Raw genomic sequence first — 13,153 nt, forward strand, 5'->3', positions numbered from 1 at the left:
CGGCGGCTCTGCCTGAGTCTCTCCTCGCCCCCCCCCACCCCCCGGCGAGACGCGGCCACACCGGGCACCGGGCAGATACCTAATAAAGGCCCCCCCCCTCCGGAAGTGCTGCGTGGGCAGAGGCAGTGTCGGCGGGGAAGGGGGGCAGCGTGTCATCGTCAGCGGGAGCTGGCTTGGTGCTGTGGGGAACGCAGCTCACTCTACCCCCCCCCCCCGTTCCATGCCTCGGCCGAGGGAGGTCAGCAGGAGTGGCGGCAATTAAATTTTGAGGGCTGCCGCCGCCGCATGTCACCGGGTGGGGGGAGCAGAGCTCGTTATGAGCTGCGGCGGCGGATACCCTCCATGATCCCTGGGCTCCTCTCCTCGACCCCGGCGGCGCTGAGTCAGCGGGACGCAGGAAAGCGGAGGTAGGGAGGAGAGAGGCTGCGCAGCATGTCAGCGGCCGTTAGGAGCGGCGGCTATCGCCGCCGCATATGTCATGGTGTGTGGGGGGTGTGGGGCTGGGTGGGGGGTGGGGGGATGATTAGGAGCGGCGCCGGCGGCTATCGCCGCCGCCGCCGCATCTGATTTGTGGAGCGGGTGTGATGTCAGTGTTGGGGTCGGGCTGAGCCAGAACACAGCCCGGCCTCAACTGCCAGCACTGACGTCACATCCGTTTCATTTCTGTCTCCACAATTCTTTTTTGCCCCATCACGAATGAGGCGCCACTAAGGAAGTTTCACTTCAAAATACCACAGTGGTCTATTGTAAATTGACCTTGGTACTGAAGAAGTTACAAAATGTATCAATTTAGGCTTTCCATATTAAAAACTAAATGCGCGAATTGGCGCATGCGCGATGGCAAGGAGTATGGCAGCATAGCCTACTTGCTCCGTGCCTCGCTCCATATATTAATATATACAAAAACGGACAAAAAAACGTTACACGCTAGGAAACATAGCAAACACAAGCTACAACCACAGAGATGTTGAAAAATCGCACCAAAACCCCCAAGAAAAAGGGTTTGTCCGAGTATTTTGGTGGGGGAAGATCCAGCAGGATGGCCACGGCAATGGCGCCCACCTCCCGCACGGGATCGGAGGACGAGGGTGAGGGGGACCCGGGGGAAGATCAGGGACTGCTGCCTGTGAGACGCTGTGACTTCGAGCGCCTGTATACTGACTTAAAATCCCTCTTACAAGCAGAAATTAAAGAACTGCGCAAGGAAGTGGGGAGCCTGGGCGCACGAACAAACGAACTAGAGGGGAAGGTGGATGCCAACACTAAAACGGGACAGAAAAATGCCAAAAAAACGGCAGATTTACAGATAAATGAGCTCCGGGAGAGACAAGAAGACGCGGAGAATCGCGACCGCCACAACAATGTCCACCTTAGAGGGATACCGGAAAACATCGGGGACTGTGAGGAGTATGTGGCGCAGTGGCTGGAGCATCTATGCCCGGACACCCCAAAAGACAAGCTCATAATGGACAGATGCCACCGAGCACTGCGCTCCAGGCCACAAAAAAATGAACAGCCGTGGGACATTATTGTGCGGCTCCATTATTACACGGCAAGAGAGGCGGTCCTGCAAAAAGCCAGGAATGCCGCCAACATGGAGTTTGAAGGGGCAAAAGTACTGGTCTTTCAAGACCTATCGCCGTCCACCCTGTCCCACGCAGAAGTCCCTGGCCCATTACAAAGGTACTAAGGGACAAAGCGATTCGTTATCGCTGGACATTTCCATTCAGGCTGCTGGTGGTCCGAAACAGATGTCCAATATCCATGAAGTCCCAATAAGAAGGAGCCGTGTTCCTTAAAAAACTCGGGCTGTGGGAAAAACCCCCAGTCACAGGATAGGAGGAAACCGCCCCGGGACCCTCGTGGACAACGGTGGGGAACCCGGCCACTGACGGAGCCGAGCAGGGGTGAAGAAACCCATAACAACGTTTACAAACCTGTGTGACATTGCTAAGACACAGTTTAAAAGTTTAAAAGTTTTCGGTTAAAAAGTTACGAGTTGCTCCTACGCTGAAGTCTAGCCGGAGATGCACCAGCAGATAGCTTAAGTTTCCCCTGCAAGCTACCGCTGAGGTTTGCAATATCCTTCAGACACCATACCATGGACAGTGGAAACCTGTTAAAAATAAATTTGACTTACCTCGTGGCGGCGGCATGGCGGCCAAGATGGCGGAGACAGCACATCCAGCGTGGCACGCAGAACCAGGAAGGCGGGAGCGAGCGGGAAGATCAGGTCAGGTGGGAAGAGCTGCTGACGATACGTCCGCCTAGGTGAGCTGCTCATTCCAAAATGGCGGCCACTGGAAATACGTCACTGGAAGGGGCGGGACCTGGGGCGGTCATCTTGGAGGTGGCGGGGGATGCTGGAAATACCGGCAACCACGTCATCAAGAAGAGCCAGAAGCCGCAGCATCAACATTCAGAAGACCGAGTGTCGGAGGAGGGACACCGCCTGGAGCCGGCACAACAACAGAAACGGAGCTGCACCGGACGGGTCACGCGATGGAGAGTGGCCAGCAAGGAAGACACATGGGGTGAATGGCGCGGACTATACCTGAGACATTAAAAGAAAGAGTGTGGATGTGCTTCTTAACGGAATGCAGGGGGCGGCTAAGAGAGAGAAAGAAAGGTTGAGAGGCAGCAAAAGAGTGGCGTAGGTAGGTAGCTCTGAAAAGGAGTCGGAAGACAGAAGAGAGAACGGGGAAGTTTGCTGATAAGCAGGGAGGGGGAAGTGAAATATAGCGAGGGGTGATAGAGCAAGTGGAACAAGAAGGTGGAATAGGGTAGACGGTAAGAAAGAGAGAGGAAGTAGATAGAAGGGGTGGAGGATAGACAAGAGAAACGAAGGGAGGGGAGGCGAGGGAGAGAAGGGAAAGCAAGAAGATGGGAAGGAAGGGGAAAGTGACAAGTTAGAAGGCAAGGGTAGGTTAGCAAAGGGAAGGAACCAGCATAGGTGATAGGGAGATCATAGAGAAGAAGGGGAGAATAGACAGGAGAAGGAGTAAGGGGAGGATGCTGTAGCAAATGAAGAAGCTAGAAAGGGTTGGGCGGGATCAGGAGGGAAGCAAAAGGGACGCATGCATCCAAGACATATATAACTCAGGTATAGACAAGGATCCAGAAACAAAACAGCAACACACGCAGTAACTCCGATCACAAATGACACTTGATTAATAGGTCCCTGCGGCACGCCTAGCCATACACCACGCAGAGGAAGCTGGTTCCACACATGGAAGTACGTCAGGGGAAAAACAGTCGCAGAGAAGGGGTGCTAGGACCGGTAGCAGTCAAGAAGGCATTCAAGGTGAGGGGAACTCAGCATAGGAAAGTTTTTGTTTCTAGCAACTAATAGAGCGGGGCCGGACAACAGGGGTTAGGGCCTGCTCCGGAATCCGCATGGGCCGATCTCCGGGACACGAGATGAACTCAATCAAGGTTACCGGCGAAGTCTCTTGGGTGGGGATTAAGGTGGGAGGGGGAGCAAGGCGAGGGAGGAGGAAGAGTTTGGCCGCCTCCACTGTGCACCCAAGGGCGTTGGACTCAGGACCAGGGTACTCATACCAGGGTCCTGAGAACATAGTGTATGTGTTGTGTTTATGTTTGTCTCGATGTTTCCCTCCCCCCCCCCTCTTGTGTCATCCTACCCCCTCTCCAGAACCCATACTTACCTGATCCAGAGGAGATGAAGAAGGATAACAGAAGAAAGAACGGTCACGGCAGCGAACGGCACACAGTGAGTGTCCATGCCTGATACCGGAGCAGCCACCTATACCAGCAAAGATGAGTAGAGAGCTAATCATGGTGACACACAATGTTAAAGGTTTTAACAGCCCAGTCAAGCGCAGAATAGCATTTAGGGACTATAATCGGAAGAAAGCAAATATCATCTTCCTGCATGAAACACACTTTTCCAACACCAACCACCCAAAATATCTAGATAAAAATTATAGATCTTTTTATTTGGCCTCGGCTAACGTTAAAAAAAGAGGGGTAGCTATAGTGGTGCATAATAGATTAGCGATTACCATAGAAAAAATCCACACAGATAAGGATGGTAGATTTATTATAGTAATAGGTGCAATCCAGGGCCAAAACCTAACATCAGCCTCAATTTACACCACATGCGAACAAAATTCAGCATTCTTTAATCGCTTTTTCAACAAACTGCATAAGGTAGCGAAAGGAAATATTTTCTTAGCAGGTGATCTCAAACGCGCGCTAGACCCAGACTTGGACAGATGTACGGGACATAACTCTACCCACAAACTGGACGTACTAACAATACAAAAGGACAAACAAGACTGTCAGCTAGTAGACATCTGGAGGGAACAACACCCAGGCTCCCGTGAATATGCCTTCTTTTCCCAACCCCCACAACCGATACAGTAGGATAGATTACCTCCCAGTAACCAACAGAGTGGGCCCGGTGGTCGACCATACTGAGATCCATGATATCTCATGGTCAGACCACGCACCGGTAGAGCTGAGGTGCACACTAGATACACTAGACAGACCTGGAGCAAACTGGAAGCTCAATGAGCTCCTATTAAAAGCCCCCGCAACCGAAGCAGAAATCGGGGAACGGATTAAGGGATACTTTAATGAAAATGAAGGGAGTGTATCCTCACAGTCCACGCTATGGGAGGCCCATAAGGCTACCCTTAGAGGAATACTAATGAATATAGCCGCTAGACGTAAGAGAGAGAAAGAGAAGAAGGTAATAGAGCTGCGGGAGAAACTGGCACAACTCACTGCACAGCATAAAACCAATAAAAATCAGGACATCTGGAAGGAGCTATCAGATACTAAAACTAAGCTTAATCTAGTGTGTCCTCCCAGGCCGAAAAGGAGTTAGCATGGTCTAAGCGCAGATTCTATGAACAAGCCAACAAGCCAGATACCCTACTTACTAAGCTCCGAAACAAGCTTCCAAATTTTCGTATTGCATCCATCAAATCTCAGAGGGGGGACCTTACCTCCGATCCTAGACAGATTGTAGAAGTGTTTAAAAACTATTACGCGACACTCTACGATGGAGACAAGGTCAGCCACACTCAAAAGACCGCAGAGACATTAGAGAAATTCCTAAAAGAGGTGCAGCTTCCCACGTTGAGCAGGGAGGAAACAGAGGCGCTGCAGGGGGATTTCACCCTGGAGGAACTAACAGGTAATGAAGTCTCTCAAGCCAGCCATGGCCCCTGGGCCCTGCTCCAGGTGTCCATCTCACTGATCCACAAACCCGGAAAGGACCCGGCAGACTACAAGAGCTACTGGCCCATATCCCTGATCAATTCTAATATCAAAATATTCTCTAAATTTATAGCTAACAGGGTGGGCATTGTCCTTCCCGGGCTGATACATCCGTATCAAGTAGGTTTTATAGGGGGAAGGCAAGCGGCGGACAATACCAGACGGATTATAGATTTGATCGATCTGGCCAAGAGAAAAAATATCCCGTCAATGGTATTGTCTGGACGTGGAAAAGGCCTTAGACAGGATCGAGAGACGCTGGGGGCGTTTGGCTTCGGGGGGCGCTTTCTAGAGGAGATATTGGCCCTTTATAATGGTCCCACGGCAAGAGTGCGACACCAGGGGTTTCCCTCTGAATTATTTCACATCTGTAGTGGGACGAGACATTCCTGACAGTACCCCCCTCTTCAGGAACGGCCTCAGGACGGTCCATGAACGGTTTCTCTGGAAACTTTTTCCTGAAGGACTAAAGAAGGGCCGGGGCATGAATGTCCTTTAAAGGTACTCAGGATCTCTCTTCAGGGCCAAAAGCCCTTCCACTGCACCAAGAACTGGAGCTGGCCCCTGGATAGGCGAGAATCCAAAAGAGAGTGGACTTCGTATTCCTCGTTATTTTGGACAGTAATGGGATCCGGTTTACGAGTCTGATCCAGAAAGAAGTGACTGGTGATGAATGGTTTAAAGAGGGATACATGAAAGACATTGGGACTCTTCATACTGGGTGGTAGTTGGAGCCGGAATGCCACAGGATTGATTTGTTCACTAATAGGGAAGGGACCCAGGAATTTAGGTGCCAATTTAGGAGATGGTACCTTGAGGCGGATATTCTTAGAGGAGAGCCATACCAAATCCCCTGGCTTGTAACTGGGTGCCGAACGACGATGACGATCGGCCTGTAGTTTCGATCTGCGGGAGGGGTCGAGAAGGGTAGACTGAATCCTAGACCATGCGGTTTGGAGGGCAGTAATGCATTCATCTACGGCTGGAACTCCACAAGGTATGTTGGAGATGGGAAGGCAGGGGGGTGGAACCCATAATTTATAAAGAAGGGCGACTCCCGGGTGGCTTCATTTTTAGCAGAATTGACAGCGTACTCTGCCCAAGGAAGGAGTTGAGCCCAATCATCCTGGGAATCGGATATGAAACATCTCAGGTATTTCTCCAGGGATTGATTGATTCTCTCTGTTTGTCCATTGGACTGTGGATGATAGGCAGAAGAGAAAGAAGAAGAGATGCCCAATCTCTTGGTGAAAGATCTCCAAAATTTGGATACAAATTGAGAACCGTCTAACAATGGACGAAGGAATCCCATGATTCTGGAAAATCTGCTCTGTAAAGATATCAGCAAGGGCGGGGGATGAGGGTAATCCCTTAAGTGGAATAAAATGGGACATCTTCGAGAACCTGTCCACGACCACCAAGATAGTGTTCATTCCTCTGGACCTGGGCAACTCCACAATGAAGTCCATCGAAATGTGGGACCAGGGGCGGTCGGGAACTGGAAGAGGTAACAGAAAACCCTGAGGCTTTTGACGGAGAGTCTTGATTTGAGCGCACGTGGGACAGGCGCGGGTAAACTCCAGAATATCTTGAGACATCCTTGGCCACCAGAAATTCCGACGAATGAGATCAGTAGTCTTCTTAAAACCTGGATGACCTGCAGATTTAGAGGAGTGACCCCAAGACAGGACCTCTGGAACAAATTTGGAGGGTATGAAGAGTTTGTTGTCTGGAACGACCAAGTCCTTGGGAATGCGTCTCTGGGAGTGCAAAATCTTGTCAAGATTCTTGAAAGTAGACGTGGCGAGAATCTTCTCTTGTGGAAGGATGGTCTCCAAAGGTTCCTCTGGTCTCTCTTCAGAAGAATGTATTCGGGAGAGTGCATCTGCCTTTACGTTCTTGGTCCCAGGGATATAGGAAATGTGAAAATCGAATCGAGAAAAAAAAAGAACCCAATGAGCCTGTCGTGGACCAAGGCGTCTAGCATTTTCTATGTAAAGAAGGTTCTTGGGGTCTGTGAGAATAGTAAACGGCTCTTTCGACCCCTCCAGCAGGTGTCTCCACTCTTGAAGATCCATCTTCACGGCCAGAAGTTCCCTGTTACCCACGTCATAGTTCCTCTCGGCAGATGAGAATTTCTTGGAAAAATATGCACAGGGATGTAACTTATCTTGAGGCGTGGGTGTCTGAGAATGAACGGCTCCAGCGCCGCAATCAGAAGCGTCGACTTCCAGGACAAAGGGAAGTTCAATGTTGGGATGACGGAGAATAGGTGCGGATATAAAAGCTTCCTTGAGTGTCTCGAAGGCGGAGATGGCCTGATATGACCAAGCAGAAGGATCAGTTCCTTGTTTGGTGAGCGCAGTGAGAGGTGCCACGATGGTAGAAAAACTCCTTATAAAGTTACGATTGTAATTAGCGAACCCTAAAAAACGTTGTATGGCCTTGAGAGAATTGGGTCTTGGCCATTCAGTGACTGCTTGAAGTTTACCGGCATCCATCCTAAAATTTTCATCGGAAATTATGTACCCCAGGAACGGAGTAGATGTCTGATGAAAGGTGCACTTCTCCAGTTTGGCGTACAAATGGTGTTCACGGAGACGGGAAAGGACGTAGGAGGTATGGCGTATATGGTCCTGGAGATCTTTGGAAAAAATCAGGATATCATCCAAGTATACTATAACAAAAATATTGAGTACCTTACGAAAGACGTCATTGATGAAATCCTGGAAGACAGCGGGAGCATTACATAAGCTGAAGGGCATTACAAGATACTCGTAGTGTCCGCTACGCGTGTTGAAGGCCGTCTTCCATTCATCCCCCTTCCTGATGCGCACCAGGTTATAGGCACCACGTAGATCCAACTTGGAAAAAATCTTGGCCCCCTGTAATTTATCGAACAGTTCGGTAATAAGGGGGACTGGGTAACGATTTTTAACAGTTATGCGGTTCAAACCCCTGTAATCGATGCAAGGCCTCAAGGACCCGTCCTTATTTCTTGACGAAGAAAAACCCAGCTCCTGCTGGAGAATTGGAGTGACGAATAAAGCCTTTCTTGAAATTCTCCTGGATATATTCATCCATAGCATGAGATTCTGGTAACGACAAGGGGTAAGTCTGGGACTTGGGTAGGGAGTAATCTGGAACCAGATCGATCGGACAATCTTAAATCCTGTGTGGCGGCAGAAGGTCTGACTGTACTTTATTTAAAACGTCCCGGAATTGGTGGTAAACAGAAGGTAGAATAACCTCAGGAACAGAGGTATTGGCCAGCAGTCGAGGCGGAAGTATGGCTGGTGGAGATGGCTCCTCTGACCTTGACCTCCAAGTAATAGGGTCTTGGGATGTCCAGTTGATGAGAGGATTGTGCTTCTGCAACCAAGGTAAGCCGAGAGTGACTGGAGTTCCGGGAGCTTGGATTACATCAAAGGCCAAGGTCTCCTCGTGGGAGTGAGAGGAAAGGGTGATGGGGCAAGTCTCCAAGGCAATATATGCTAGGGTGAGCGGACGGTTGTCGATTCCAACCAAGGCAACGGGAGACTTCTTCCTAATGAGTGGAATCTGGTTCTGTTTAGTGAAGGTTTGGTCCATGAAATTTCCTCCCGCGTCGGAGTCGATAAATGTCGCAGTGGAGGTGCGGAAGGTAGGACCCGAGAGAGAAATGGGAATGGTCAATTTTTTGGGAAGTTCCTTCCTGGAAAGGGGACAAGGAGATTTAGCACCCAGGGAGTGCCCCTTCGTACTCACTGGGTTCGGTCGTTTCCCGGGCGTAGTGGACATACACGGACCAGATGCTTGGTGGATCCGTAGTAATAACATAATCCACCGGCTTGGCGAGCTTGCTGCAGCGGTGTCCGGGAATGCTGGACTCCAAGTTGCATCGGCTCAGGAGCCTCTAGAGCGGGTAGCGGGGAGACGGCAGGTCCTGGGGTTGGAGAGAATCTGGGAGAAGGAGCACGGAAGCGCATAAATCGGGGAAGCTGGCGCTGGAGGTGGCGTACCTGAAGGCGCTGATCCACTCGATTGGCTTGGGAGATGAGTTCCTCCAGAAGCCCTGGGCTGGGTTGTGAGGCGAGCTTGTCCTTCACGGAATCCGTTAAGCCTCGCCAGAAGACTGAGACCAAAGCCTCCTGGCCCCATCGTGTCTCAGCTTCTATGGTCCAGAACTCCAAGGCGTACTGGGCCATGGAACGACGTCCCTGGGAAAGCTCAAGCAAAGAGTCAGAGGCAGTTTCTTGGCGTGCGGGGGTATCGAAGACCTGTCGAAAGTCTCGTCTAAAGGCTGCGTATTCGCAGGTGATATCGGGACGTAGTTCCCAAATTGGGGAGGCCCATGCCAGCGCTTTCCCTGTAAGCAGGCTGTAAACATACGCCACTTTCTTGCGACCAGTGGAATACTGCTGCGGAGCCATCTCAAACTGGTTCTCGCATTGATTGAGGAAACCACGGCAGGCATGCGGATCCCCCGCATATGGTTTAGGTGCCGGGATCTTCGGGCCCGAGGTCACGGCGGATACTGGTTCTGGCGACAGTGACGGTGCAGCAACAGGTGGTGCCTGAAATGAAATGTCCTGTACCTGTTGAGTGAGGAGAGCCATTTGGTCCGTTAGGGCCTGGACTTGTTGATACATGGCCGTCATCATGGAGGCCATGTCAGTCTGGTCTGCGTCTTGTGGGCTCGACATAATGTTACGCCGGTGCTGCCCGCAGACCAGACCCATCCCTTATACTGAGGTGGGGACGTATAGGAACACACACCCGCAGCAGAAGGAGCGTGTCCGGAGTGTGGTGAATTAGGCGTTGCCAGGCCAGGTGGTGTTTGCTAGCAATACTTGCCGGTACCAGTTAAAGAAGGTCCGTAGTCGTAGTCCAAGCCGGGTTCGAGGGGTATCAGAGTGAGCGTTGTCCAAGGAGTGCTGAGATCGAGAGCCAGAGGGGGTAGTCGTACAAGCTGTGTCAGAACCTGTGAAAACACTAAGAGAATCCTGAAGTACTTCCATGCAAAGACTATGTCGAGCAAAGACTGAGAGCAGAGAGGAGCTAGATAAAGCAGGAAGGTCCAATTAGGAACGGAGGCGGGACAGGAAGAGCTACAGGGAGACACTGCAGATTGGTGCAGGCATAAAAGGCCAGGTGAGACTTGTTGGTGACCTGAGTATGCCCGTGTGGCTTGCGGGGGCGGAGCCTGAGGTCCGGGGGACGGGAAGAAGAGTGTGCAGACTGAGCGTGCTCCATAACGCGTGTATGCGTGTGGACCGAGCCAGTGGATGGTGCAGGTGTGCGCGTGGGAGGGCGTGGGGCAGAGTGCTCTGTGTGGGGAGCGCGGAGAACGCCGAAACCTGACAGTTCTAGAGAAACGGACACAAGGGGACTAACGTCTAGGATGTACAGGGAGGTGATCTGTCCAGAGACAGCTGACGCCCCGCAACTGAAATACATGCGACAATGGGAGACAGATTTAGAGGAGACTCTAGAGGACGAGGACTTGGATCAAATCCTTCAAACATCAGCTAAAAGCTCGATATGCGCCACGCTGAAGGAGAACGCATATAAAGTCCTAATGCGGTGGTACCATACCCCATTAAAACTCTCTAAATGTGTCAGGGGATATTCCCTGCTCTGCCCAAAACAGTGCGGGGAAATCGCTGATTTAAAACATATGCTGTGGTCCTGCCCGAACGTGGTCCCGATTTGGGAAACCATTAGAGATTGGTTACAGAGGATACTCAACTTGGAGATCCCACTGGACCCGTGGTTGTACCTAGTGGGCAAACGGATCTGGGGTGTGTCCAATGCGACACACAAATTGGTTGCGCATTTCGCAACCGCCGCAGTGTGCGAGATCGCAGCATTGTGGAAGCAACCGGAATTACCAGCTTTACCCAAAATCAGGAACAGAATTTGGCATGTTTGCCAGATGGAACAGTTGACTAGTTGGGTCAACGACTCTGGCTCAAAATTTCCAAAAGTATGGGCCCCATGGTTAGCCTAAATAGACATCCCGGGGATAGACGCTGACACAATCTTGCACTAATAAAATTAGATGCGTTCTCCTGTGACAAAGCAGACCAGACGACGACATAGCAACGGATAGAGTAGGGCGCTTCTCTCGGCCGAAGAGATCAAGTTAGTTCACATACCAAGGTGCAGCTCCTCCCCCCTCAGAAACAATCTTCGGTGCCTCCCTCCCCCCTGCCTGCTCGCGCAGGTACCCCATACGTGTCCCGCCCAAGTCTGGTAAGTCACGTTTGTCCCATTTCGTCTGTGTATGTCGTTTATCTAGTTTGTCTGTCATCTTGTCTAATTGTTATGTTCTTTTTGACGCAGATGGTTATCCATTAATATATGCCAATGGGTGGTGATGTAATGTATGCATTGTAAAACCAAATAAAAAGGAAAGTTATTAAAAAAAAAACTAAATGCGCAAAAACTAAAAGTGTCTGGTGTTCTATTGTCCTGAAAGTTCCGAGATGAGTGCACCGCTGCAGTCCGTGTACCAAAAACCCGACAGAACGTACGCTTATTTAATATGGGCCGCGATTAATGCAACAGATGATAAGATGGCAACAGTTGTTCAAATTTATCGGTATTTTATCGAAAACTATGACTTTTACAAATTTTCACCAGATGCTCATGTGTGGAAGCGTGCAATAAGGAAAAAGTTATGTATCGATCCATGTTTTTTTCGTATTGATCCCGATGTTATTGGAGGTATTGGTGTGTATCACCGGGTTTTTCCCGTATCTATGATCATGGAGACTTCAAAAGGCGAAAGGTCATGTTAAAAGCAACTATGAAACGTCAGTCGTAGGCAAGCAATGCGCCAGCACCAGCACCGGCTTCCAATAACGGTCCGACCATGTGACGGTTCTGGGGATTCCTTCAACTTGCGGAGATTCCTCAACTTGCGGAGGGCGTGCGAACACGCTCCTCGTCGGAGTCCCGCCGTTCCCCCGGCTCCTCCTCTAGGTGCCTCCGTGCCATCTCCCTGTCACAGCCTGTGCGCGTGCACCTTCAACTTACAGAGGGCGCGCGCACACGCTCGTCTCATAGGCCCAATCACGATCCTGACTCCTCCTCCCAGTCCCTACAGGCCATTCCCCTGACTGTTCCTTATGTCTCCTCCTCTACTCTCCCTGTCCTATCCCCGTTGTCTCCCACTTCTCTCTCTGCTCCTCCCCTCTCTCCCATTGGTGTGTCTCCCTTTAAAATCCCTTTCTGTCCTCTCTATCGTTGCTCTGCATAGTTCCTGTTTCCCTGTGTGTGCTGACCAATGCTGTGCTCCTCCCGTGTCCCTGCTGTCTCCTGCTCCTATGTTATACTTTGGATTTCCCTGGCTTTGACCCCTGCTTGTCCTCGACTACCCTGCTCTCTGTATCCCTTGAACCTTGCTTCGAACTTTCCTTGCTGCTCTCTGGAATCCTCGGACCTGGCTTTGTACCCTGACGACTCTACTCTCTGGACCCCTGGACATTGGCACACGGACATGACCATTCTTACTCTAATACCAACGGACGTTGCAAGTATCATTAACTACTTCCTCAACAGGCCCAGCAACGCTATACCCCACTCCGGGCGTGCTCCCATTCCTGTGAGTGTGTGGTGTAATACCGTTCCCACCTCAGTACTGGGGTCTTACCAGGTCTGCGGGCATACAGGCGTGACAGAACGTCAGTGAAAACCTGGTGACCGACAACCTTTGCTGTCTGTCCCCGCCCAGATACCTGCAGCATGAGCCGGATTTCGCGTACAGATTCCAGCAAGCTTGCATGTACCTAAGCGATTTCCAGCCTCATCAGCTGACTACAGGTGTAGTAGTCCCGCTGTCACCTGTCAACTATGTGTATGATCAAGAATACGGGACTGGCAGTGGCTCGGCGCCAGCTGATTGGCAAAGTCTATG

The sequence above is a fragment of the Ascaphus truei genome, chromosome 2 (assembly GCF_040206685.1).
Source record: "Ascaphus truei isolate aAscTru1 chromosome 2, aAscTru1.hap1, whole genome shotgun sequence".
Lineage (NCBI taxonomy): Eukaryota > Metazoa > Chordata > Amphibia > Anura > Ascaphidae > Ascaphus > Ascaphus truei.